At 40.7% G+C, this 27,905-nt stretch overlaps 1 pseudogene; it reads right to left on the reverse strand.

Annotated features, from left to right (window-relative positions):
- Positions 1-431: 431 nt before the first annotated feature.
- On the reverse strand, positions 432-27,639 carry LOC109891893 (beta-1,4 N-acetylgalactosaminyltransferase 1-like; annotated as a pseudogene).
- Between the last annotated feature and the right edge of the window lie 266 nt (positions 27,640-27,905).

A 27,905-nucleotide genomic window follows, 5' to 3' on the forward strand; every position in this document is an offset into this window, starting at 1 on the left:
GGTTTTGTCATTGTGGCCCAGACATGAAGGACACAATACACCTGGAATTGGTCTAGGATACATGTTTTCTGTAGTTTCTCTCTTTTGAGGTTTATTGTCGCTCGTAGTGATCACAGGACAAGTCTAGCACTTACTTATACTCAGGCAGATCTACCCGGAAATTACCTTTTCATTCTACAAGGGGTCACAAGCTCACTACACAGGAGCTTCGTAAGTTCACTACAAAACCTGTTTCCAAATTTCAAACACCTTTTCTTTAAAAGGTCTCTACACCACACACACACACACACACACACACACACGCATCAATCACCAGGCCATTACATTTTATTTCAAGCATGTGCTTTATTTCAAAGAGACAGCTTCACTATCAATTTACATAAGCACACCCAAAATAGCGTGAGCACATTCAAACAGGATGTCCTTAAAAAAAGGGCATTAACACAGGATACAGGAATAACTCAATCACTTTTTGACAGCAACAGTTTACTATATTCTCTCTGTCACTCCTGTGACCACAGAACTCAGTAGAGAAAGTACCTAGAGCAACACAGTTTTTAGACAGCTCTAAATGTGACTCTGTAAAAACATTATTTTATCATAAACAGTCAAAAAAAGATACCAGTTCAAGGTGTATTGTGTCCTTCAGGTTTGGGCTATAATGACAAAACCATCGATGTCATTCTTTGTGATGCGCCTGATTGTTTTAATGGTGTGATTGATATGAGTGAAAGCCATATGGGTTCAATTTTACAACCCGATGATTGCCTCACTCATTTGCTTCCTGTAGATCCCTGTGGCTTTACATTTTTTGAAGAGAACTGCGCCACTACAGATGGGATGCCGCGACTACATATTTGACTATTGCACCTCACTATTGCGCCACTATTTTCACTGTTTACTTCTTTGTAAACTATCCATAATGGACACATTTCAGGTGGTTCTTGAAGAAGTGGTGGGCTAGTTTGTCTTCTATGTCTTTTGATTGTTGATTTCGGAACGACGAGTACTTTGCGTTTTCAATTTTGGGTTGGTGGTCGATGCTGACATGACTACAGCTGGCAACCAGCAAACTGCCCAACCCATCCATGAAGAACTCTGAAACAAACATATGGACAGGGAAAATGGAATGGACCAAAGAGGAATTACCAAAGACAGAGCAGTGCCTTAAGCGTAATATCAGCAACATGATAATAATCTATAGAAACAAGTGACTTCTTCAAAACTTAACACAACACTGAAACAGAACATCACTCTCAAATGTGTCCATCTGTCTTTCTTATTGACGCAGCTTTCCAGATTTCCTCTTGACATAGTTTACAGACTTGCTGCAATCTGTCTGTGCTGTTGAGCAAGGCACTTAACCCTAATTGCTCCTGCAAGTCACTCTGGATAAGCGTGTCTGCTAAATGACTCAAATGTAAATGTGAAATGTGTGCAACTGTTTTTACTGGGCTTTTAACTGCCCTCTTAGCATAGGATGAACTTTAATGTCCCTGGTAGGAAAATTGTCTTAAGACACAAAGTACTGCTATATACAGTACAGAATAGACTGACTGTACATTACACACTCAACATTATACATATATTACACGATACCTCTGTCATACACATTGTGCACTTCTCATACTGTATATCTACATACAGAATACATATTGGCCAAGTCTCCCTCCTAAAATAATAAAAAAGGATATATATATATATATATATATATATAACCAGTCAAAAGCTTGGTCACTTACTCATTCAAGTGTATTTCTTTATTTTTACTATTTTCTACAATGTATAATAATAGTGAAGACACCAAAACTATGAAATAACACATGGAATCATGTAGTAAGCAAAAAAAATAAATAAATAAATAAATAAATTAAAAAAAACTGTTAAACAATTTAAAATATATTTTATATTTGAGATTCTTCAAAGTAGCCACCCTTTGCCTTGATGACAGCTTTACACTCTCTTGGCATTCTCTCAGATTTCCACTTTGAAGAATCTCAAATATAAAATATACTTTGATTTGCTTAACACTTTTTTGGTTACTACAGGATTCCATATGTGTTATTTCATATCCCTCCTAATTGAGATCTTCAAACCTCAGTGGGACTTCCTGGATATATAGAGGTTAAATAAATAAAAATGTAATAAAGCCCACCTGAATGCGCCACTCTCTTCAGCCGGGGGTCAAAGCCCACTTTGCGCACAGCATCTGTGCGACCAAGGAATAAGTTGACCACCCCGCTGGTGAAGGAGCAAGTGGGGAAGCCTGGAACAGGTTGGTATGTCACTGCACCCTTTCTGTTCAGACAACCCCCGTCCTCCCCATTACCATCCTGGTACACCAAAGAGAAGTAGAACTGGCCGTGACCCGCCACAGAGCCGCCCACCTGATCACAGGAGGCAGAGAACAGAGCAGGTCCACATGTAGTAGAAATAATAATAATTCTTCATTTCATTTGTAAAGCACATCTCAGACCCAATGCGTAGGAAAAAAAAACACAATAAAAACAATCCAAAGCACAGAAAAACACATACACTCGTAGAAAAAAAGTGGTATCTAGAACCTAAAATTATTATTCTGCTGTCCCCATAGGAGAACCCTTTGAATAATTATTTTTAGTTCTAGGTAGAACCCTTTTTGCTTCCATGTAGTATAACTGTTCCACAGACGGTTCTACATGGAACCCAAAAGGGTTCTACCCGTAACCAAAAATATTTTAACTTGAACCAAATTGGTTTATCCTATGGGGACAGCTGTAGAACCCTTTTGGAACCCTTTTTTCCAATATTCTGGAAAAAAAAAGACAACAAACAAAGCTATATTCATGTGTTGTCGGATCCAGAGGACATTAAAATAGAGAATTAGCAGAGGTCCTTGAAACATGTGCAGCACAGTTTTGGACACTTGGCAGATGTACCAATAAACAGGACATTACAATAGTCCAGACAGGATGAGATAAAGGAGTGGGTGAGTGGCTCAGCTGCAGAATGTGACAGCGTAGGTCGTAACCTGCCAGTGTTCCATAGATTGAAAAATTGGACTTTGGTCACACTTTTGATGAGGGCCTCAAACGAGAGCTGGCTGTCAAGTATAACACCAAGGTTTCGAACCTCACTGGAGGGGAGGACCTTGACACCATCAATATTGTAAAGAGAAAGTGTGTTCCAGCCCAAGTCTAAGCAAAACAGGTAACACTTGTTCTAGCCTGGTGACAGATTGGGGATCAGGCTACAGTTACTCTGCTCACCACATCTAGTTCTGGTGTGGCCTCCATCACCTCCACCAGATTCTCAATCTTGGTTTTGTCTGTGAACAGGAAGTCGTCATCGACCCAGAGGAAGTATTTGGTAGTGACCTGAGAGACAGCCAGGTTCCTGCCAGCAAACCAGCCCTTTGGGAAGGAAAATGTCCTCAAAATTACTTTGTAGCAGTGCCTATCTGTGGTGATTTTTTTTTTATCCTATAAAAGAATTGTAACTGCAGAATGTTCAAGGGCATACAGATGTAGGATCTTAATTTGACCAGCATTGTCATTGCAAAATAGTCCTGCAGCAAAGGAATTTGAATGTTTAGTACATAATGTTGCTTGATTGGTGGTTAAGCTATTAGCTGGCCAAAATTACACCAAATAAAAAGTGCACTACTGTTAATATAGCCATGTGTTAGTATGGGTTTTCAAAGCTCATCTGTAGCTCATCTGTATTTTCTGCAGTGCAGGAAAATTCCCAGCAACAGTGATCAAATTAAGATCCTACACCCTTATAACATAGGAAAGGAAACCCTGCACTAACAGAAATTCTTTAGCAGCTGCAGATGTCTAACAAATGGGCGGACACCTGCTCTTTCCATGACAGAGATTGACCAGGTGAATCCGGGTGAAAGCTATTATCCCCGATTGATGTCACTTGTTAAATCCACTTCAATCAGTGAGTACGTTTACATGCACACGAATAATTGGATATTAAACTGATTATGGCAGTAGGCAGATTATGCAATAGTCATCTAAACACCTTACTCTGTTTATCTTAATTGGCGTAAGGTCAAAATCGAAGTAAGCATAGGCTGATTAAAACACCTGGTTTTCTGGGCAATCTTTCGAATGATTAGGACATGTAAACACCTTAAATCAGCGTACCAGAGGTATTGGATTTGCGCATGTGATAACACCAACCCAGCGAGACTCCCTCTTTAGCGCGAGTGAAGTGTTTTCGGGAACAACTGCATGTGTGCCTCTTAGAAGTAGTTCACATTCATACTTTATATGTCCGAACTCAGAATAAAACATGCTTCCCAGAAATAACATGATCGCTGTGGCAGAACGTTCATTTTAATTGGCGTTTGTCTGCATTTATCAAAGTAGCATTAGGTAGCCTGATTTCAGGTGTGTCCATGTAAACAGGATTGTTACGGAAATTATTATTCTTTACAAAGCATGTAAATGTCTTAATCAAACTATTATATTAATTAGGGGGAGGGGGGGGGGGGTAATTCAATAATATTAGGAAGGTGTTCTCTTAATATTTCATTTCGGCAGGGTAGCCTAGTAACCGGAAGGTTGCAAAGTTCAAACCCCCGAGCTGACAAGGTACAAATCTGTCGTTCTGCCCCTGAACAGGCATTTAACCACTGTTCCTAGGCCGTCATTGAAAATAAGAATTTGTTCTTAACTGACTTGCCTAAAAGGTCAAATAAAAAATATTTAAAAATCCATTACAAAGAGCCTGTCCTGTTACAGTTCCTCCCTCCACTGCTCAATATATATTGACAGTCAAAATAAAATCTGATATGGTTAGATTGGTGAAAGCAATTAACATTGCTGGAGTTAGCAGAATCTTTTTTAATACCACATAAATGATCGAAATGACAGGCTACCCTGACACTGACACACAATAGTGGTTTTAGCTATATTGTTACAGAATAGCTTTTTTTTAACCATTGTAGCACAAAAACTACAACAATTTTCTATGTTGATAAGGCCAATAAGAAAATACATCAAATGACTTGAATAATGGCAAAGGTGTAACAATGTATTTGCATCAGTAAGTGACTGAAATGCATCATACAAATATTGATAATTGAAAAATATCTGAATTTCTTTCAATTGCGGTTTTGTCACAGTACCTTCTGTCTCCTGCGTGGCTGGTGAGCATTGTGAAGGGAAACAGTCGTACCGCTCAGGAATGGGGTCATAATTAAAGTTAGCGCGAAATGTGTAGGAAGAAAACCAAAAACCACTTAACTGCTAATAGCGGACATTTACCTACAATCTGAGCCAGTTTGACAGCGCTCTGACCCAGTGAGAATGGGGAGGCAATCAAATTTCAAGGGGGTTCCACCCCTGCCACCCCACTGACAACGCACCTGTCCCCATTGTAACGTTTGCATCTACACATGGTAATAAAATGTCTCTAAACCTTCCACTGTGTCTGCATTGTGACCATATTTGACAGATATTCTAAATAATATAAATTTTAAGACATATTGATGCCATAAGTCAATGGCGTCACCTGTCAATGATTTTAGAGGGCGGGATAATGATGATTTAAACTATTTCACTGTCCACATCCATCTACGCTTGTAAGATATCCAGACACAATGCGTGTCGACCTTGGGAAGTCATGAAGATGTGATAACAATTAGATCACAATGACTCTTAATTGTCTACACCTGTCTAAAAATGTGGGCACAATAAGAATGTGGACAAGATCAGGGGCCTGTTGCACAAAACTAGGATAAGGGATTAAGCCAGGATATCTTGGTGATCCTGGCTCAATTGATCCGTAATCCGGTTGCACTAAAGATGGATAGGGGGCAGGAGGATATGTTATGGTATAAATTACCATGGAGATCTATTCTGTGGAGCTAGCCTGCTCCAGACCAGGCTAAATTCCAGGATCTATTTAATCTCATCCCTAATGTCAGTCAGCAGTCACCACAAATGGAAACCAATAGTTATTTCACTGCTCACTATACATTCACATAACTAGACCCACTTATTTAAACGTTTGTGATCATTAATTTCAATGATTTTGGAGAATTTTTTTTTAGATGTTGCTATCATTAGATAATTTAGTTTCCCCATAGGCTATATATAAAATGATAGAATATTAGGGCCACAGAGGGGAAAAAAACGTCATAATATTGTAACCAGTTGTTTTAAAGGAGGACAGATGTGGGGCATTTTGTGAAATTGTACTTCAGTATGGTTTCATAAACAAAGACATGCTGATGTGCCAGAATATTAAGTATCACATTGTCATAAGTATCAAAACTGTAAAAACAATATGTAGCTTTTCTGCAGAAAGAACCAGCCTCAAATTTATGACTATCCTTTTTCTTCAGTGTGGCCCTAGTACTCTGTCATATAAACAAATACACATTCCATATGAATATAAAAACACAATGTGTAACATTATGTTCCTTTATTGAATAAGGACAAAACAAAGCAGGTAAACCATCAGCTCCTTTCGAAACTGAAGTCACAGTGACTCTACAAGATGGAAAGCACAGAATCCAAGCATATTATACAAAATGATACATACACATTCAAAGGTCTGTATATAACACACCCTGCATGTCTGCACACTAAAATAAATGCAGGACAAATCCATACACATCAACTGAACAGACAAATGAATGGATGCAGTAGCCTCCCTGCAGCCTTGTATTACACACAGTATACCGCACAAACATAAGAGGCCAAATTCGTCAAAAAACGAACCCAAAAAAACCCTAATTCCTCTGCCACCGCAGGACATATTTAACCAAAATTGAAAGCACACATACTAACTAAAATAATTCAACACATATTGGTCCCTCAGCAGCCGACCACTGTCGTCATCAGGGAAGATTGCCGGATTGTCCCAGTCCATGGCTGGTGGCACTCTGGGGGCCCTCTCCTTCCTCAGGCAGGCCACATTGTGGAGGACAGCACAAGCCACAGTAATATCACATGCCCTAACAGGGCTGACCCTTAATTTGTGAAGGCAGTGAAAGCGTGCCTTCAGGAGGCCAAAGGTCATTTCAACTCTGGCCCTGGCATGGGCATGGTTGTAGGCCTGCTGTGCTTCCTGGGGGTCTGTGAAAGGTGTCAGGAGAAAAGGCTGGCAGCCATACCCCCTGTCTCCCAGCAACACACCAGAGAATTCACCTGTCAACACAAAATCTCATCATTACTACCTCATAAACACAGTGATATTCTTGACACAGCCATGATGGTTATAAATAGGGGTTGTGTGGCTTACCTTGTGATAGATTTCAGAGGCCCGAAAGATTCTGTAGTCATGGACTGAGCCAGGCCATTTTGCCACAACATTGCTGATCACACAGTCAGCATTGCAGACCATCTGAAATCATAAGATGAGGAATATTACACCAATCAATGCACATCACTGGCAATGCAGAGTGTTCGTCAATGGACAATATCAAAAAGTTATGTTCACCTGAACATTAATGCTGTGAAAGGATTTCCTATTCACAAAATCGGCCTCATGGGCACCTGAGGGGGCTTTTATCCTTATGTGTGTGCAGTCCACTGCACCAATGACATTGGGGAAACCTGTCACACAAAGTAATGAGTATCCTACTATGTGTTAACAGTTGTCCTGTAATTTGTAGATCCTCTTACCTGCAATCCTATAGAACTCCTCTTTGATGTCACAGAGTCTTCTGTGGCCAGGGAAGGAGATGAAGACATCTGCTAATGCTTTGATAGCCAGACACACACTCCTTATTGTGCGGCAAATTGTGGCCTTGTTCAGCTGTTCTGCATCCCCCACTGAGTACAGGAAGGCTCCACTAGCAAAAAAGCGCAAGGCCACACAAACCATTTGCTCCACACTCAGTGCATGGCTCCGTGCAGTGCGGTGCTTAATCCTGGGACCCAGTAGTCTGCATAGATACCTGATGCCATCTGCAGAAAACCTGTATCTTTCATATAGATGGTCATCAGGGAAGGCCAGTGGGTCCAACCGGTCCCTGAAGACCCTTTCTCGACCGAAGGCTCTCCTCAGCACAAGTGCTTCTTCATCCACCACATCTCGCACGAATGGGCATGCCATTGTCAGAGCAGAAAGGAACACACATTTTGGGCCTTCATATAGGCTAGTGGCCACACCTGGTGCTGGGGGGGTGGGCAAAAGAGGGCGATGCCTTATAACGACGACTTGGTTGTACTGATTGCTGGGAAAATAAAAAATAAAAATTAGAAAGATGCCACCGTCCTGTGTGCTCACAATAAGAGCTCATATGTCATGGCTCACTTGACTTTACGAGAATATACCTAATTTTTATTTTGAGCTGTCTCATCTTCTTGGAGCTGGGGGAGGAAAGAAAAATAATGATTAATACATTTGTGTTACAGTTAGCATACAGTGTACATTGAAGGCATATCTCACCTCTCAAGTTTTTTTATTTCAAGGTCCAGTTTCCTAATTGTCCTCTTTTTTATTTCGAACTCCAGTGCAAGATTTTCCATCTTTTTCTTCTTGTACTGAATGTCTATGTCTGCCAGTTCTATTTGGCGCCGGAGGTGGTTGCCATACAACTTTCTGATAGCTTGTGAGCTCTGTGAACACAATACAATTAGCGCAGCTGGAATTTGGCAGGATGTGGTGTCCTTTTATTAATACGCACTATGTTGCCAGGCTGGTTTTCCCACTGTATAGCATCTGGGTCCTGTAAAAGAAATTAGATTTTTTGATTTTGATGAGGACTCCTCACCATTGTAGAGTAAATAGTACTTTCACAGTCTTAACATGATACCTCATGCCTTCTGGAATCCAGAGAGATGGTCTCCTCCTCATCATCGTCTCCATCATGTGCGGTTGCTGCTGCACTGGGGCCTTCACCCTATCACATTTAATCGGATTCATATTGAAGCTAGTAGACAAGACATGCCAGGCCTACAGTATGCCTTTGATGGAGTACTCACTGGATCAGCATCGTCTGGTGCTTGTGCTGGTGGCTCTAACAGGAACACAGTGCTGCCAGACACTGCAAGGCAATAGGTAAACCAAAGTCAGACAGTCCAAATTGATTCAATATGAATGTGGTTGTATCCCATGTAGAGATGGAAGGACATACCTTGAATGAATCGGGTGGCATCTTGGGAGGAACCTATGCTCGTCTCTTTCCCCCCAGGGATCCCCTCTAAGACGGGCCTGCCTTTATTTAGCTCCAAGGCCATGTCCTCTGCTGGGGTAAGGTCAGCCTTTGATGACCCACCACCCGTGCCTTGTCTGTGGGTATTCTTTTTCACTGCTAAAACAGTACAGCCAATGTGTGAGCAGGCACCTTCTGGGTACAATATATGCTTGTGCTTTGTTAAATATTAGTCAGGGACCATACCATTCTGCAGAATGTTCTTGTATTTGATTTTGACCTGCTGCCATGTCCGTTTTGGCCCGTTCATGTTTAATCTACACACACACACACACACACACACACACACACATTTAATGGAGTCACACTGCAAAAAATTACTTGGTATTTTTGTCTTGTTTTCAGTAAAAATATCAAAAAATTTATCATAGCTTTATACAGTGTGATGGAGTTACTTTACACAATTTCACTCATATCTGCAGTGCATTTCAATAAAAAATTTAACCGTTTCATAATTACAGTACAACTGCATTTTTGGAGATGTGAATTAAATATTTGAATTGTAATTGTGATGTTTCAGCGGAGCGGTGAGTGTGTAATTGTGCACTACTTACGCATTCAGGCGGTCTGCAATACTTTGCCACGCTTTTTCTCTTTGCTTTATCACTGTGGCGGTGTTGCCTTTCTTCTTAATTATATATTTTACCTCCTCGTATGCCTCCATGAGGATTTGTGCTTCCGACGGGGAAAAGTACGCGGCTCTAGTTGCCATGGTAAATCAGTTAATCTGTGATCTGTGGCGGGGTCTATTTGAGTGAGCCGTGAGCGCGCACCTATCCAGGATTGGTTTCACCTGGCTTAATGAATCCGTGTCTGCTCATCCTGGCTTGGTCTTTGTGCAACCAATTAAGCCTGGACGCACATGTTTTGGCTTCATTGAGCTCAGCTGAGTCATTTATCCCGGATGTCTTAATTCTACTTTTGTGCAACAGGCCCCAGGGCAAAGGACTCATGTTAGAGCCAGGTAGGCTGTGTTTACGCCGGCTGCCAAATTGTAATATTTTTTTCCACTCGCTGGTCTTTTGACCAATCACATTAGATCTTTTCACATCAGCTCTTTTTCAGAGCTGATATGATTGGTCAAAAGACCTGTGTAAATGCAGCCATTTAAACAGACCTTTTGCTTTGAAAATAGCCACTGTGAATGAGAAAAACGTATGTTGACGTCATCTAAATAAACGTGGGTGCTTGCGAAGGCTGTTGCTTAAACCTGTTAATTTGTTTGACTGCTGCTACTGATAGTGACAATTCAAACTTCTCAAGGCTTTGGTGGTTGTCTGCGTTCTTCTCAAATGTATTTTTATTCAATTCCAGTGTGGCCGACTGGAGTTTGTTACATATTGTTGGATTCTGGGTTAAAAGATAGAGATAGATAGTGATAGAGACTGGTTTTTACATCAGAAGTTAATGGTTATCTGTACGAGCCAGATGGCTGTGGAATATGGGTAGACAGGTGGAAGTCACAGGTTTGCTATAGGTGATACGCGTGGATATCTTTGGATTAGACATCAAGGGGGTTGACTCCAGGTTAGATCACCTTAAGGGAGAAGGAATGTTTTATTACCCCATAACTTCGCCTTCCTGTCAAACCATAAAAGATGTAAAGATTGGAAAGGAGGAGGGCCTAAATTGGAGTAATATATATATATATATATAGATTACACACACACACATATATACTTGTGGTGGTGGATTATTTTCCTGCTGTAGCAAACTGGCTCAAATTAAGATCCTACATCTGTACGTGTAGGTCTATGGCAGGTTGCCCTTATTGCACTGATCTGTTCCTGGAGACAATTACATACAGTGGGGCAAAAAAGTATTTAGTCAGCCACCAATTGTGCATGTTCTCCCACTTAAAAAGATGAAAGAGGCCTGTAATTTTCATCATAGGTACACTTCAACTATGAGACAAAATGAGAAAAAAAATACAGAAAATCACATTGTATAATTTATGAATTTATTTGCAAATGATGGTGGAAAATAAGTATTTGGTCACCTACAAACAAGCAACATTTCTGTCTCTCACAGACCTGTAACTTCTTCTTTAAGAGGCTCCTCTGTCCACTCGTTACCTGTATTAATGGCACCTGTTTGAACTTGTTATCAGTTTAAAAGACACCTGTCCACAACCTCAAACAGTCACACTCCACTATGGTCAAGACCAAAGAGCTGTCAAAGGACACCAGAAACAAAATTGTAGACCTGCACCAGGGTGGGAAGACTGAATCTGCAATAGGTAAGCAGCTTGGTTTGAAGAAATCAACTGTGGGAGCAATTATTAGGAAATGGAAGACATACAAGACCACTGATAATCTCCCTCGATCTGGGGCTCCGCGCAAATCTCACCCCGTGAGTTCAAAATGATCACAAGAACGGTGAGCAAAAATCCCAGAACCACATGGGGGGACCTAGTGAATGACCTGCAGAGAGCTGGGACCAAAGTAACAAAGCCTACCATCAGCAAGGGCATTGAAGATGAAACATGGCTGGGTCTTTCAGCATGACAATGATCCCAAACACACCGCCAGGGCAACGAAGGAGTGGCTTCATTAGAAGCATTCCAAGGTCCTGGAGTGGCCTAGCCGGTCTCCAGATCTTAACCCCATAGAAAATCTTTGGAGGGAGTTGAATGTCCGTGTTGCCCTGCAACAGCCCCAAAACATCACTGCTCTAGAGGAGATCTGCATGGAGGAATGGGCCGAAATACCAGCAACAGTGTGTGAAGACTTACAGAAAACGTTTGACCTCTGTCATTGCCAACAAAGGGTATATAAAAGTATTGAGAAACTTTTGTTATTGACCAAATACTTATTTTCCACCATAATTTGCAAATAAATTCATAAAAAATCCTACAATGTGATTTTCTGGATTTTTTTTTCTCATTTTGTCTGTCATAGTTGAAGTGTAGCTATGATGAAAATTACAGGCCTCTCATCTTTTTAAGTGGGAGAACTTGCACAATTGGTGGCGTACTAAATACTTTGCCCCACTGTATACCTGGGTTATTTAAGACATGCACATCACAATTAACAATTCAATAAAATCGTATTTCTGTTCCTTTCAACTCAGAAATTCAATCACACATGCTCAATATGTATGTTATGTTCATCATCAATTCACATTGAATGTCCACTTTGACCAAAACCAGCTTGTACCTGTGCTGGGGGCATGATGTACTGCTCAATGTTGGAGCCGTTCACTTTCTGTGGCTCCAGGCTGTCGTCGGCGATGATGATTTTGATGTCCTTGTAATAGGTCCTTATGCTACTGATGAGGGCCTGCAGCTCGGTGTATCTCAGAAATGTCTTGGTGACGATGCTCACCCGGGAGTTGATATCTGCAATGAGAGATCATCTCTGGTTTAACGCAGCGACATCCTAGATCCTACTGCAATTGGAGGTGGACGTGTCTGTTTGATTTGTATACTTAACAAAAATATAAACGCAACATGTAAAGTGTTGGTTTCATGAGCTCAAATAAAAGATCCCAGAAATGTTCCATATGCACAAAAAGCTTATTTCTCTCAAATGTTGTGCACAAATTTGTTTACATCCCTGTTAGTGAGCATTTCTCCTTTGCCAAGATAATCCATCCACCAGACAGGTGTGGCATATCAAGAAGCTGATTAAACAGCATGATCATTACACAGGTGCACCTTGTGCTGGGGACAAATAAAGGCCACTAAAATATGCAGTTGTGTTACACAACACAATTTCACAGATGTCTCAAGTTGAGGGAGCGTGCAATTGGCATGCTGACTGCAGGAATGTCCACCAGAGGTGTTGCCAAATAATGTAATGTTAATTTCTCTACCATAAGCCACCTCCAATGTCATTCTAGAGAATTTGGCAGTACATCCAACCGGCTTCACAACCAGAGCACATGCAACCACACCAGCCCAGGACCTCCACATCTGTCTTCTTTACCTGCAGGATTTTCTGAGACCAGCCACCCAGACAGCTGATGAAACTGAGTTTGCACAACCGAAGAACTTCTGCACAAACTGTCAGAAACCACCGCAGGGAAGCTGCAGGTGACCTGACTGCAGTTTGGCGTCGTCACCAACTTCTGTGGGCAAATGCTACTGGCACATTACAGAATTTTACTCTTCATGGATAAATCCCGGTTTCAAATGGACCGGGCAGATGGCAGACAGCGTGTATGGCGTTGTGTTGGCGAGCAGTTTGCTGATGTCAACACTGAACAAAATGCCCCATGGTGGCGGTGGGGTTATGGTATGGGCAGGCATAAGCTACGAACACAATAGCATTTTATCGATGGCAATTTAATGCACAGAGATACCGTAACAAGATCCTGAGGCCCATTGTCGTGCCACTTGCCCACCATTACCTCATGTTTGATAATGCACAGCCCCATGTCGCAAGGATCTGTACAATTCCTGGAAGCTGAAAATGCCCCAGTTCTTCCATGGCCTGCATACTCACCATATGTCACCCATATATCATAATCACCCATTGAGCATGGTGGTGGATCTTTGATATTATGGGGCTATTTTTGCTTCCACTGGTCCAGGGGCCCTTAACGTCAACGGCATCATTACCTTTACCAAGTACCAGGACATCAAAGATACTGTATGGAGGAATGTTGAAAATAATCATTTTGACCCCAGCTTTTTTAGTTCTTAAACTAAATCTCATTCTCTGAGCAATTGTATTACTATAACATAACCTCTCTTTTCTTGCATACAATATACAGCAACTCAGTGTTTTTTATATTATAGTCTTTTCAGCTCATCTTTATCAAGGGTGCCAATACTTTTATGACCTGACTATGTCAATACACTAGCCTTGCTGATAGCAGTTAGGTGATGGCATGTTGAAGTTGGTAAGCCAGCAGAGTTTGTGGAGCTCATGATGAAGATGCTTAAAGCCCAATTTTCAGGAATGGTGGAAGTAGGGTTATGGAATGTTGAAGTTGGCAAGCTGACAGCATGTTTGCTCTGCTTTCATATTTTCATTATTTACTCAGCAAAAAAAGAAACGTCCCATTTTCAGGACCCTGTCATTCAAAGATAATTAGTAAAAATCCAAATAACTTCACAGATCTTTATTGTAAAGGGTCTAAACACTGTTTCCCATGCTTGTTCAATGAACCATAAACAATTAATGAGCATGCACCTGTGGAAAGGTCATTAAGACACTAACAGCTTACATATGGTAGGTAATTAAGGTTCAGTTATGAAAACTTAGGACACTAAAGAGGCCTTTCTACTGACTCTGAAAAACACTAAAAGAAAGATGCCCAGGATCCCTGCTCATCTGCGTGAACATGCCTTAGGCATGCTGCAAGGAAGCATGAGGACTGCAGATGTGGCCAGGGCAATAAATTGCAATGTCCGTACTGTGAGATGCCTAAAACAACGCTACAGGGAGACAGGACGGACAGCTGATCATCCTTGCAGTGGCAGATCACGTGTAACAACACCTGCACAGGATTGGTACATCCGAACATCACACCTGCGGGACAGGTACAGGATGGCAACAATAACTGTCTGAGTTACACCAGAAACGCACAATCCCTCCATTAGTGCTCAGATTCTCAGCCTATTGCGGACATAGGCTAGACTGAGGGCTCGTAGGCCTGTTGTAAAGGCAGGTCCTCACCAGACATCACCGACAACAACGTTGGGCACAAACCCACCGTCGCTGGACCAGACGGGACAGCCAAAAGATGCTCTTCATTGAATGATTTGCGGTTTTGTCTCACCAGGGTTGATGTTCGATTTCGCGTTTATCATCGAAGGAATGAGCGTTACACCGAGGCCTGTACTCTGGAGCGGGATCGATTTGGAGGTGGAGGCCCCGTCATGGTCTGGGGCGGTGTGTCACAGCATCATCGGACTGAGCTTGTTGTCGTTGCAGGCAATCTCAACGCTGTGTGTTACAGGGAAGAGATCCTCCTCCCTCATGTGGTACCCTTCCTGCAGGCTCATCCTGAAATGACCCTCCAGCATGACAATGCCACAACCCATACTGCTTGTTCTGTGCGTGATTTCCTGCAAGACAGGAATGTCAGTGTTCTGCCATGGCCGGCGAAAGGCCCGGATCTCAATCCCATTGAGCACGTCTGGGACCTGCTGGATCGGAGGGTGAGGGCTAGGGCCATTCCCCACAGAAATGTCTGGGAACTTGCAGGTGCCTTGGTGGAAGAGTGGGGTAACATCTCACAGCAAGAACTGGCAAACCTGGTGCAGTTCATGAGGACGAGATGCACTGCAGTACTTAATGCAGCTGGTGGCCACACCAGATACTGACTGTTACTTTTGATTTTGTTCCCCCGTTTGTTCAGGGAAACATTATTCCATTTATGTTAGTCACATGTCTGTAGAACTTGTTCAGTTTATGTCTCAGTTGTTGAATCTTGTTATGTTCATACAAATATTTACACATGCTAACTTTGCTGAAAATTAACGCAATCGACAGTGAGAGGACATTTCTTTTTTTGCTGAGTTTATGAGGGGTGATGTAATAATTCTTCCTAATGACCTAATCTTGGTACCTGATGATAGCCCTAAGTTTTGCAGTTTAAAGACACTGCCATTTGCTCATATCTGTAGAAGCTTCATGACCAAAAACAATGGATTAACAATGACATTATCTTATCGTGTAGCCTTTATTTATATCCCACTACTCTGATCACCAGTCTTGATCCTCACACTATGGTTGATTCCTTCTCCCCAATTTCACATTCAGATACTGGCTACATTACAAGGGAATAAAGGGGATCTCACCATTTCCTATGTCATATAAAACAGGCACTGATGTCTGCTGGATGACAATGGGGAAGACAGCCTCATGGTGTTCAAACGTGAAGTGAGCTGATGAAAGAGCAGGGAAGGGTGGTGTCATATGATGGTCTCAGATGTAGAGAGGAAGCCATGGGTATGGTAGGAAACCTGGATCTACGGCCTTACCCAGATCTCCAGTCCTCATTCGGTACACAGTGCTGGTGTAGGTAATTTGTCCCAGAAGATTGTTGAGGTCAGATAGGCTGGTAGACTGGACAGTGATCTCTTTCTCTCCCTGTTCCTCTTTGTCCCACCTCTCCAAGGGCCTCGATGGCCAGGACACCACTGGACACACTCAGAGTCACCTGCAGGTACATAAACACCATAGCGTTTTCATAAACTCAGGCCAAAGGTTGAGAAGGACCATTTTCCACTTCTATGGAACTTATGTGATTGTACAGTTGTTGAATCAATGTGGTTCTTGTTAGAATTTGCATACTTCTCTCTCTCTAATCAATTGAGTTCCTCAAAGGTGTATTCAAATTAAGTTTGGTTGTTAGAAGTTAGATTGAAGCTGAACAACACCATGTGAATTGAGCATTTAGATGTATAGTTCAAAAATGATTTGTATCTTTTGAAGCACAAAACTTGTAGGCATTTCTGTCATTGTAAACAAATGTGAAAAATAGGTGGATTAATTTGTTCTATATGGTAAAACTTTCATTTGAACATGGGCCTTTAGTGCCTTTAATATTTGTGCAACTGTCTGTGGAAGGCATGTTAGCTATGTAAAATATTTACCTTGTCAATCCAGTTCATATCAATGCAGTCTCAAACAGACATACGGTGACTGAGGAATGGACCAGTGGGGGGAAAAACGATTTGCTGCTTACTTCATTGCAAAAAGGAAAGGAACACAGGGAGAACTGGTGTGATGGTACTGATGATTTGTCATCACAGATGGTTTGTTTACATAGCAGGTTAGGAGAACTACAATGCTACAGTTGTCAACAATAGATGTGTCCACGAGATTAAGCTGGTGTAGGCTTACTCCATCTAGTCACAACAGTAGAAACATAAAACAAACCATCTGTGGGACCAATCAGGAGTATCATAACACTTGGATGAAAGTAACATGCCCATTTACTCAGATAACACAGAAGCTAGAATGTGAAATCAGCACATCCCTAATGCGGAGGTTGACCTCCCTGCATCGGACCCCAAAATGTTTTTTGGGTTGTAGAGTTGTGCATACATATGTCTTAACCCATCTAGTGACCAAACAACAGAATAGATTTTAAGTATCATGCTAGCTAGTCTTGGGTGTTAACCTGGGAGAAGTTACAGGAGAGCCAGGTGGGACAAAATTGATGACCTGGAATAAAATAAAATGTTTAAGCCATTGGCCATTGTCTCTTATAGTTCATATTGCTTTCATAATGTTATAAATGTTTAAAAATCGCATATGACATCATTAAAATATTGCCTTAATTGACCATTTGCTTTTATTGATAGGTTAGTGGTTTAAAAAAATATATAGCTATGATTCTGGGGGTCAATTGCCATTTGTGAAGAGAATAGAATATACATTTATATCAAGACACGAGGAGCACACTTGACAATTGATTTGTAGCGCTAAACATTTAGTCATGATTTGTAGGGATAAACATGAATAGTCATTGAACGTTTCCATTAAAGAAATGGCTAATATTGCTATTATATGATCATTTTAGTCCGATTAATAGGCTAAATAAATGAAAATAGTGCTTGCGCAACATTGTGATGTTGACGCATGGTTAATTTTAATGAATTTCAACCCCATATACTTATTTATTGAATCAACACAAACAAGAACCTATGGCTGATAGTACCTTTGTTGAAAGTAAGGGGCATTACAAACCAGAACAATTTAAATAAGACAGATATTGTGCACTTTTGGCCAGCTGTTAATTTTGACCCAAACCCGTTTTTAGTTTAGACCCGCCTGGCTAGTACAAAAGTAGCATTATGCTAGTTTTGTTCTGTATTTTTAGTTCAAAGTGAATAGTCCTAGACATTTAATTACAGTTGCTAATGGTAGAGGACATATATACTGTAAGTTGCTTATCATAAAATATGGTTTCTCTAGCACTATCGATCTCTGAGTAAATAGGAAAAAACTAAGTGTTACTTTCATCCCGGTTCCTCCCTACATGAAGTAAAAGCTAAGCAGAAAATGGTAGATATGACACCTGATGTAAAGAACCACCACCAAAAAGAGCAGGTAACTCTTAACATTAAGGGTAAAATTGACATTGTTTGTGTCCTGCCCTTACCCTTACTGTAAAGTCTTACCAAAGATTCCAATCAAACAAACAGTTGTTCCAATCAAACAAACAGTTGTTCATTACAACATGGAGAACATAAGACCCTCAAGTCCATTATCCATTCAAAGCGTTTCGAACCAACCTTGTAATTTTGTCTTTTTGCTGCATGGAGAGCTAAACCTGAAATAATATTTTTATAGCACAATTTAAATATTGAGTTACTAATCTATTGTGTAACTGCTTTGCAGAGAACATACTGTATACCGTTTTTCTTTATTGATGATGGAGGCTACGTAAACAAGCGGTTCTTGCATAGACTACCTGGTATCAATGTCTTCCGAAGTGGGACAACAGTGAACCCCTGGATTGGATACTGAAGAGGGGAGTTGGATGGAGCAAAGATAAGCCTGTTCAGACTGGAGCTTGTCCTAGGAGAAGATCAAATGGTCCCATAAATGTTTCCTGAGGACAGCATGCATGTGCATATTTAAGACATAACAATCAACTTAGTGGATATTCTTCTTGAACTGGAAGAATATCATGTCCAGAAATGACCTGGTTGCCAGTGTAACGGCATTAAGAAGTGCAATAAACAAACTCCACAGTTAGCTTGAAATGTTGTTATTAAGGAGGGCGGTCACGAGTGTTGCGAAGGTCCCGAGTTAGAGCCTGGTGTGAGCCGAATCGGGGGGGGTTACTCGCTAATCAAGCTACTTGATTTCCGTAACACCAGGTTACATTTGTAGTATTTTACCCACCTGATATGATGCTTCCTGTACTCCTCAGCTCTTCGTTTGACTATGTCATCATACTGGTCTTTTGGAATATGATCTTTCAGTACAAACACTCCGCTTCCCTGACAGGTGCAATTGGGTTGTCTGGGACTGTTGGATGGTAAGGCTCTATTGATTCACAGGGACAAATAGAACATAGTCTACAAGAACTGGACAGGTTCCATTGCTGAAGATAAACCATTTTAAAACTGGTATAGTACTTTATTAATTTTCACGATGGCAGAACGGTCTTAAAAACAAGTATGTTGTACCTTTACATTTTGAAATGTCTAAGTGATTTCAGCCTTCACGATAACTTAGCTCAAACAAACAGTTTCTGAAAAATACAAATGTACCTTATTTGCTGAGGAACTAATTGATCTGAGTCTTCCTCTGTTGCGCTATAGTGGAATATGAAGGAGTACATCACTGATGCTGACAGACAGAAAATAGCTAGGACAAGTATCTGCGTGCCTCTACCCATCTGTCGAAGACTGCCCATCTGTAGAAGACAAGATCATCAAATTCTGATCAGGGAAGCAATGTAAAATCTTGAAGGGGCTACCCACTGGAAACAAACTGGTTGAATCAGCGTTATTGCCATCATATATATAAACTCAGCAAAAAAAGAACCGCCCTCTCACTGTCAACTGCATTCATTTATTTTATTTTCAACTTAACATGTGTAAATATTTGTATGAACATAAGATTCAACAACTAAGACATAAACTGAACAAGTTCCACAGACATGTGACTAACAGAAATGGAATAATGCGTCCCTGAACAAAGGGGGGATCAAAATCAAAAGTAACAGTCAGTATCTGGTGTGGCCACCAGCTGCATTAAGTACCGCAGTGCATCTCCTCCTCATGGACTGCACAAGATTTGCCCGTTCTTGCTGTGAGATGTTACCCCACTCTTCCACCAAGGCACCTGCAAGTTCCCGGACATTTCTGTAGAGAATGGCCCTAGCCAATCCCTCAATGGGATTGAGATCTGGGCTCTTCGCTGGCCATGGCAGAACACTGACATTCCTGTCTTGCAGGAAATCAAGCACAGAATGAGCAGTATGGCTGGTGGCATTGTCATGCTGGAAAGTCATGTCAGGATGAGCCTGCAGGAAGGGTACCACATGAGGGAGGAGAATGTCTTCCCTGTAACGCACAGCATTGAGATTGCCAGCATTGACAACAAGCTCAGTCCGATGATGCTGTGACACACTGCCCCAGACCATGACGGAGCATCCACCTCCAAATCGATCCCGCTCCAGAGTACAGGCCTCGGTGTAACGCTCATTCCTTCGACGTAAACGCGAATCCGACCATCAACCTTGGTGAGACAAAACCGCAAACCGTCTGTGAAGAGCACTCTTTGCTAGTCCTGTCTGGTCCAGCGACGGTGGGTTTGTGCCCATAGGCGACGTTGTTGCCGGTGATGTCTGGTGAGGACCTGCCTTACAACAGGCCTACAAGCCCTCAGTCCAGCCTCTCTCCGCCTTTTGCGGACAGTCTGAGCACTGATGGAGGGATTGTGCATTCCTGGTATAACTCGGGCAGTTGTTGTTACCATCCTGTACCTGTCCCGCAGGTGTGATGTTCGGATGTACCGATCCTGTGCAGGTGTTGTTACACGTGGTCTGCCACTGCGAGGACGATCAGCTGTCCGTCCTGTCTTAGGTGTCTCACAGTACGGACATTGCAATTTACTGCCCTGGCCACATCTGCAGTCCTCATGCTTCCTTGCAGCATGCCTAAGGCATGTTCACGCAGATGAGCAGGGATCCTGGGCATCTTTCGTTTAGTGTTTTTCAGAGTCAGTAGAAAGGCCTCTTTAGTGTCCTAAGTTTTCAAAACTGTAACCTTAATTGCCTACCATCTGTAAGCTGTTATTTTCTTAATGACCTTTCCACAGGTTCATGTTCATTAATTGTTTGGTTAATTGAACAAGCATGGGAAACAGTGTTTAAACCCTTTACAATGAAGATCTGTGAAGTTATTTTGATTTTTACAAATTATATTTGAATGACAGGGTCCTGAAAAACAAAAGTGAAGTGTTAGTAGCAGCTTATTATTAATTGTTTTGCCAAAAGTTTCAATCATCACGTTTCCAACCACAGTTTTTCTGCAAGTTTTTATGCAAATAAAGGCATACCATATTTAAAAAAAAGTAATGACAGCTGTGATGAAAACAGGAAGTTTCGGTACAGTTTTATAAATGCCGACCTAATTTATTCGTTGACATGGTGGGATCTTTTTGTGTCTGTAAAAGTAATTATGCAAGAAATGGCGGTGGAAACGGCTTTATGCGGAAATATTGATATAATAATAATCATATCGAAATAATTTTCTCAGGTTTGGACTGTTTCGTTGAGGAACCTAATTTCCAGGATTCGGTACCTCTGGTGGCCTGAATCACACGCATCCCTGGGTCACTCGTCTTTTCAGTTCGCTGCAGCTAGCTACTGGAACAAGCTGCATGAAAACACTAAAACTACACAGTTCTCAATTTCTTCATTCAAAGAATCAATCATGGACACTTACTGACTGTGGCTGCTTTGCATGATGTATTGTATCTAAATTCTTGCCCTTTGTGCTGTTGTCTGTGCCCAATCATGTTTATACTCTGTTTTGTGGTGTTGCCATGTTGTGTTGCTACTATGTCGTTGTTTAACATGCTATGTTGTTGTCTTATAGGTCTCTCTTTATGTAGTGTTGTGATGTCTCTCTTGTCGTGATGTGTGTTTTGTCCCATATTTTAATATCATTTATTTTTTATCCCATCCCCGTGCCCGCAGGAGGCCTTTTGCCTTTTGGTAGGCTGTCATTGTAAATATGAATTTGTTATTAACTGACTTGCCTAGTTAAATAGGTTAAATAATAAAACATTTAAAAAAAGACTTCTGTCTGTAGGCAACGAAAATAATTTAGAGACGTCTAAATAGGCCTATTGTGCGAACATTGTTTTTTTACGAACTACACAGAACGAGAAAGATAGGCTTTTGTCAGGAGGGCATCGGCCACGGTCAGTGAGTGAGCTACACATCTTTGGGTGAGTCATTGAAACTGGAAAGCTTTTTAGGACTATAATTTCCTCCTACCAAATCAAATGTTATTGGTCACATGCACACATTTAGCAGATGTTATTGCAGAAACACCGGTATACATACAATAAGTATACAAAACAGACAATGACTTTAATTATTTGTTATTCTTATCTCGTACTTTTTTTCGGGGGGTTCTTTTCTTAAAACGACATTGTTGGTTAAGGGCTTGTAAGTAAGCATTTCACTTAAGGTCTACGTCCTGTTGTGTTCGGCGTATGTGACAAATACAATTTGAAATTATTTGATGTGCTAGGGGGCACAACAAATGGCAGATTATACAGAGACCTTAAAAGATACGCAGGTATTGATTGTTTTAATAGCTTTCTTATTGGAAGACTGTAGAATGTTCTTAATGTACTGCTAAATTCCTTATAGACAACATGGAAGACTGTTTTTTTAGGAGTGAATTTAGATTTATGAATATGAAGTTGCCATTAGAACAATTAGATATATAGATTTGTTCCGAAATATATTAGTGACAAATGTATTCCAGTGACATAAGGATCCAATATCCCTTTGAAATAAAGCACGTATAGATATGTTGCTCTGAGGAAGGAGAAACACATTTTTCCTACTGGAGAGTCAACTGGATTAAGCAAGGGTAGCTCCCGAGTGCCGCAGTGGTTTAAAAGGCACTGTATCTCAGTGCAAGAGGCGTCACTATAGTACCTGGTTCGAATCCAGGCTGTATGACATCCGGCCATGATTGGGAGTCCCATAAGGGCAGCGCACAATTGGCCCAGCGTCGTTAGGTTTCGGCCCGAGTAGGCCGTCATTGTAAATAAGAACTTGTTCTTAACTGACTTGCCAAGTTAAATTAAGGTTGCATTTTAACAAAAGAAGGTGAGGTCTGGTTACACCTATTGGCAGGGATATTGTAACGAGATAAACATTCCTCAAGGGTAGCTCCCGAGTGCCACAGTGGTTAAAGGCACTGTATCATGATTTCACCAGAATAAGACCCTCGATATTTATTGTAGTATGAAAATAATGTGATTGGTTTCACCACCCTGTGAAGTTCATAACATATTTGATCTGTAGCCTAATAAACTGCATGCTTTCCTGAGTCATATTAGGGGTACCACGCAACACCATTGCGTGACTCCATGTTTAATATGATGTTATTATATCAATAGTTGCTGCATATCAGGTAAAATTACCACAAAAAGGGCGGTGCACAATTGGCACAGGGTCGTTAGGGTTTGCCTGGGGTAGCCCTTCATTGTAAATAATAATTTGTTCTTAACTGATTTGCCTAGGTAAATAAATATCAGTAAAAAAAAAATATATATATATATATATATATATATATATATATATATATATATATTTAAATCGACCGATTTTGAAGAATGGCTTACAGATCCTCATTGAATGGATAAACCACAATACAATGTAAGTTGTATAGCCTAATGTAAACACAAAAAACGTGTTATAATAATATAGCCATAGCCCTATAAATAATAGGCTATGCCAAATTCATGATATTAATAAACATTTACATTTGGATAAGACAATATGCAAATGAATGTTTACTATAAAAAAAATGTAAACCTTTATTTAACCAGGAAGGGCTCATTGGGATTTAAAAGCTATTTTTCAAGAGCGTCCTGGCCAAGATGGGCAGCACCAAGTCATTACAAAAATTAGACAAACATGAAAAACTACAAGTAATCTAGTGAAAACCATAGAATTCACAAGAGTATAACAAAATCAAAAACAGCTAATTAAAAACATTGACAGGTCAGGGAATCAGTCTCAAGATCATTCATCAGTGATTTAAAAATATCAAATCGGGACAAGTTCTTCCAGTTTAAAAGTATTTTGTACGGCGTTTCAAGACGATGGCGCAGAGTACATAAAAGCCCTTTTACCAAATTCAGTTCGGACATTTGGAACAGTTAGCAGAATAAAGTCCAGCGAACAAAGAGAGTACCCACCACATTTCTGAACAATAAAAATGACAAAATAAAAAAAGGTAGTAAACCCAAAATGGCTTTGTAAATAAAAGTATACCAGTGCCTGAGCCTACGAGTGACTAGGGAAGGCCAGCCAACCCTGGTATACAAAGTGCAGTTGTGCGTAAGGGTTTTTCCGTTTAAAATAAATCTCAATTGATCAATGACTGAGCGGAAGCATTCATATACAGTGCCTTGCGAAAGTATTCGGCCCCATTGAACTTTGCGACCTTTTGCCACATTTCAGGCTTCAAACATAAAGATGTAACATTTTATTTTTTGGTGAAGAATCAACAACAAGTGGGACACAATCATGAAGTGGAACGACATTTATTGGATATTTCAAACTTTTTTAACAAATCAAAAACTGAAAAATTGGGCGTGCAAAATTATTCAGCCCCTTTACTTTCAGTGCAGCAAACTCTCTCCAGAAGTTCAGTGAGGATCTCTGAATGATCCAATGTTGACCTAAATGAATGATGATGATAAATACAATCCACCTGTGTGTAATCAAGTCTCCGTATGAATGCACCTGCACTGTGATAGTCTCAGAGGTCCGTTAAAAGCGCAGAGAGCATCATGAAGAACAAGGAACACACCAGGCAGGTCCAAGATACTGTTGTGAAGAAGTTTAAAGCCGGATTTGGATACAAAAAGATTTCCCAAGCTTTAAACATCCCAAGGAGCACTGTGCAAGCGATAATATTGAAATGGAAGGAGTATCAGACCACTGCAAATCTACCAAGACCTGGCCGTCCCTCTAAACTTTCAGCTCATACAAGGAGAAGACTGATCAGAGATGCAGCCAAGAGGCCCATGATCACTCTGGATGAACTGCAGAGATCTACAGCTGAGGTGGGAGACTCTGTCCATAGGACAACAATCAGTCGTATATTGCACAAATCTGGCCTTTATGGAAGAGTGGCAAGAAGAAAGCCATTTCTTAAAGTTATCCATAAAAAGTGTTGTTTAAAGTTTGCCACAAGCCACCTGGGAGACACACCAAACATGTGGAAGAAGGTGCTCTGGTCAGATGAAACCAAAATTGAACTTTTTGGCAACAATGCAAAATGTTATGTTTGGCGTAAAAGCAACACAGCTCATCACTCTGAACACACCATCCCCACTGTCAAACATGGTGGTGGCAGCATCATGGTTTGGGCCTGCTTTTCTTCAGCAGGGACAGGGAAGATGGTTAAAATTGATGGGAAGATGGATGGAGCCAAATACAGGACCATTCTGGAAGAACCTGATGGAGTCTGCAAAAGACCTGAGACTGGGACGGAGATTTGTCTTCCAACAAGACAATGATCCAAAACATAAAGCAAAATCTACAATGGAATGGTTCAAAAATAAACATATCCAGGTGTTAGAATGGCCAAGTCAAAGTCCAGACCTGAATCCAATCGAGAATCTGTGGAAAGAACTGAAAACTGCTGTTCACAAATGCTCTCCATCCAACCTCACTGAGCTCGAGCTGTTTTGCAAGGAGGAATGGGAAAAAATGTCGGTCTCTCGATGTGCAAAACTGATAGAGACATACCCCAAGCGACTTACAGCTGAAATCGCAGCAAAAGGTGGCGCTACAAAGTATTAACTTAAGGGGGCTGAATAATTTTGCACGCCCAATTTTTCAGTTTTTGATTTGAAACATCCAATAAATGTCGTTCCACTTCATGATTGTGTCCCACTTGTTGTTGATTCCTCACAAAAAAAATAGTTTTATCTATTTATGTTTGAAGCCTGAAATGTGGCAAAAGGTCGCAAAGTTCAAGGGGGCCGAATACTTTCGCAAGGTACTGTAAGTGGTTCAGCTATGAAATCAACTGCCAGATTTAAAAAGCAGGGATCCAAAAGATCAGGACCTGCAGGCTTTCTCTGATCTAAGGATTTCAGGCTTTATGTACCACCTGCACTGAGAATGGCAAAAAGCTAAAAGTTTGACCAGCTCTCACTGGTTCATCCACACAGGGTTGTACAGAGACAGAGGACACTGAATCAAGCAGCCTACCAGATGATACAAAGTGCTCATTGAAACAATTCAGCATTTCAGTTGTCATATACAACAACAGAGTCCTTCAAAACACATGAAGGTAATTCATTAACATTTCTGTTAACAGACATAGACTTAATAGCCTTCCAAAACTTTCTAGGGTCATTCAGGTTATCAGTGGGAACTGACATAAAATATTCAGACTTGGCCTTCCTGAGAAGAAAATAACACTAGCCTAAAAATAAGCCAATCAGTATCAGAACATGATTTCCTTGCTTTAGCCCAGGCTACATTACGGTCGTGAATAATACAAGACAGCTCAAGAGAAAACCATGGATTATCCCGCCCTTTAACCCTGAACCTGCGGAATGGGGCATGTTTGTTTACTATTTGGAAAAAACCATAATGAAAGAATTTCCAGGCCGTTTCCACATCAGGGATAAACTCAATCTTCCTCCAGTCAAAATAAAACAAATCATGAAAGAAAGCCTGCTCATTAAAACACTTCAAATTTATCTTACGAATAAAACGTGGGTTTGTCTTAGGAACCGTAGTATCTCTAAGAGCAACAACAGCACATTGGTCACTGTGCAACATTTGTTAATATCAAATCAATCAGGGTAGATTTATCTGGGCATTAAAGATTTGGGCGAGTGGGTGAGTTAATCAACTGGGTAAGATTCTTAGAATTACAAAACATTTTTAAATCATCAGACACCGGCTTTAACCAACACCAGTTGAGATCACCAATCAAGATCATTTCACTGTAAAGAAGTTTAGACATAAGGTGCGTCAAAGAAGAAAATGCATCACCGAGAACAGAGGGGGGTCTATAACAGCCAATCACAGTTATATAGAGACTATTTGAAACCTCAATATTCAAAGCAAGAAATTCTAACTGTTTACAAAGAGTTTCACACACTTACAGGGAATTTAGTTTTTACATATATAGCCACACCCCCACCTTTCATAACTCGATCAGTGCGATAAACATTGTAACCATTTATACAAATATCCTTATCAAAAACAGACTTGCTCGGCCAGGTTTCAGAAAACACAATTGCATCAGTTGATTTAGCCAAAATCCTAACCCCATCCATTTTTGACAACAGGCTGCGTACATTTAAATGAAAAATACCAAAACCAGATCTTGATTTAAAATCAGAGGGGGTTTGGAGACATTGCATATCAGGGCCAGGGTTAGGTTGCACGTTACTTGATATCAACAAAAGAAGAAAAACTAGGCACCTCTGTTTAATAACCTTGCACGGCTTCTCTTTAAGAGACCTACTGCAAGCGAATTCTACAAGTGAGTTTCCAGACAATACAAAACAGTAATATAAAACTATTTAAGCCTACTAGTCTATACAAACGGAAAAATCGAACACAATTTTAAAACTGCTAAGTGAAAAGTAAGGCTAAAATACAAACCTTTTTGCACACAATTCTACGATGGTCCAGTCTGTCTAGTCATTTAACTATTGAAAAAAGAAAATCCACAGCAGATATGATCAGAGGGTAAACCAAAGATTATGGATATATTGACAAGGAACACGTCTCTCTGCCCTAACTATGGGAATCGATGTCCGCAAAGCAGCACACCGGCTGTCTATCTATCTCCCGTCTATCCTTTCTTTATATTGGTGTTACGTCATTATTTTAATCGTTTTTTGAATATTCAGTAAGGGTTGTTGACGTCAACCGCCTGTATTCAATGGAGAGAGATGCTTTTGTAACCCTTGTTATTTTGGTGCTTTGAAAGGTACGGTTGTTGCAAAGGCTTGTGTGTCGCCTACTGGTTAAATGCGTTTTTTTCCGCACGAATTAAGTAGCACATAAATTCGTGTATTTTCGAACG

The sequence above is a fragment of the Oncorhynchus kisutch genome, linkage group LG6 (assembly GCF_002021735.2).
Source record: "Oncorhynchus kisutch isolate 150728-3 linkage group LG6, Okis_V2, whole genome shotgun sequence".
NCBI classification, from domain to species: Eukaryota; Metazoa; Chordata; class Actinopteri; order Salmoniformes; family Salmonidae; genus Oncorhynchus; species Oncorhynchus kisutch.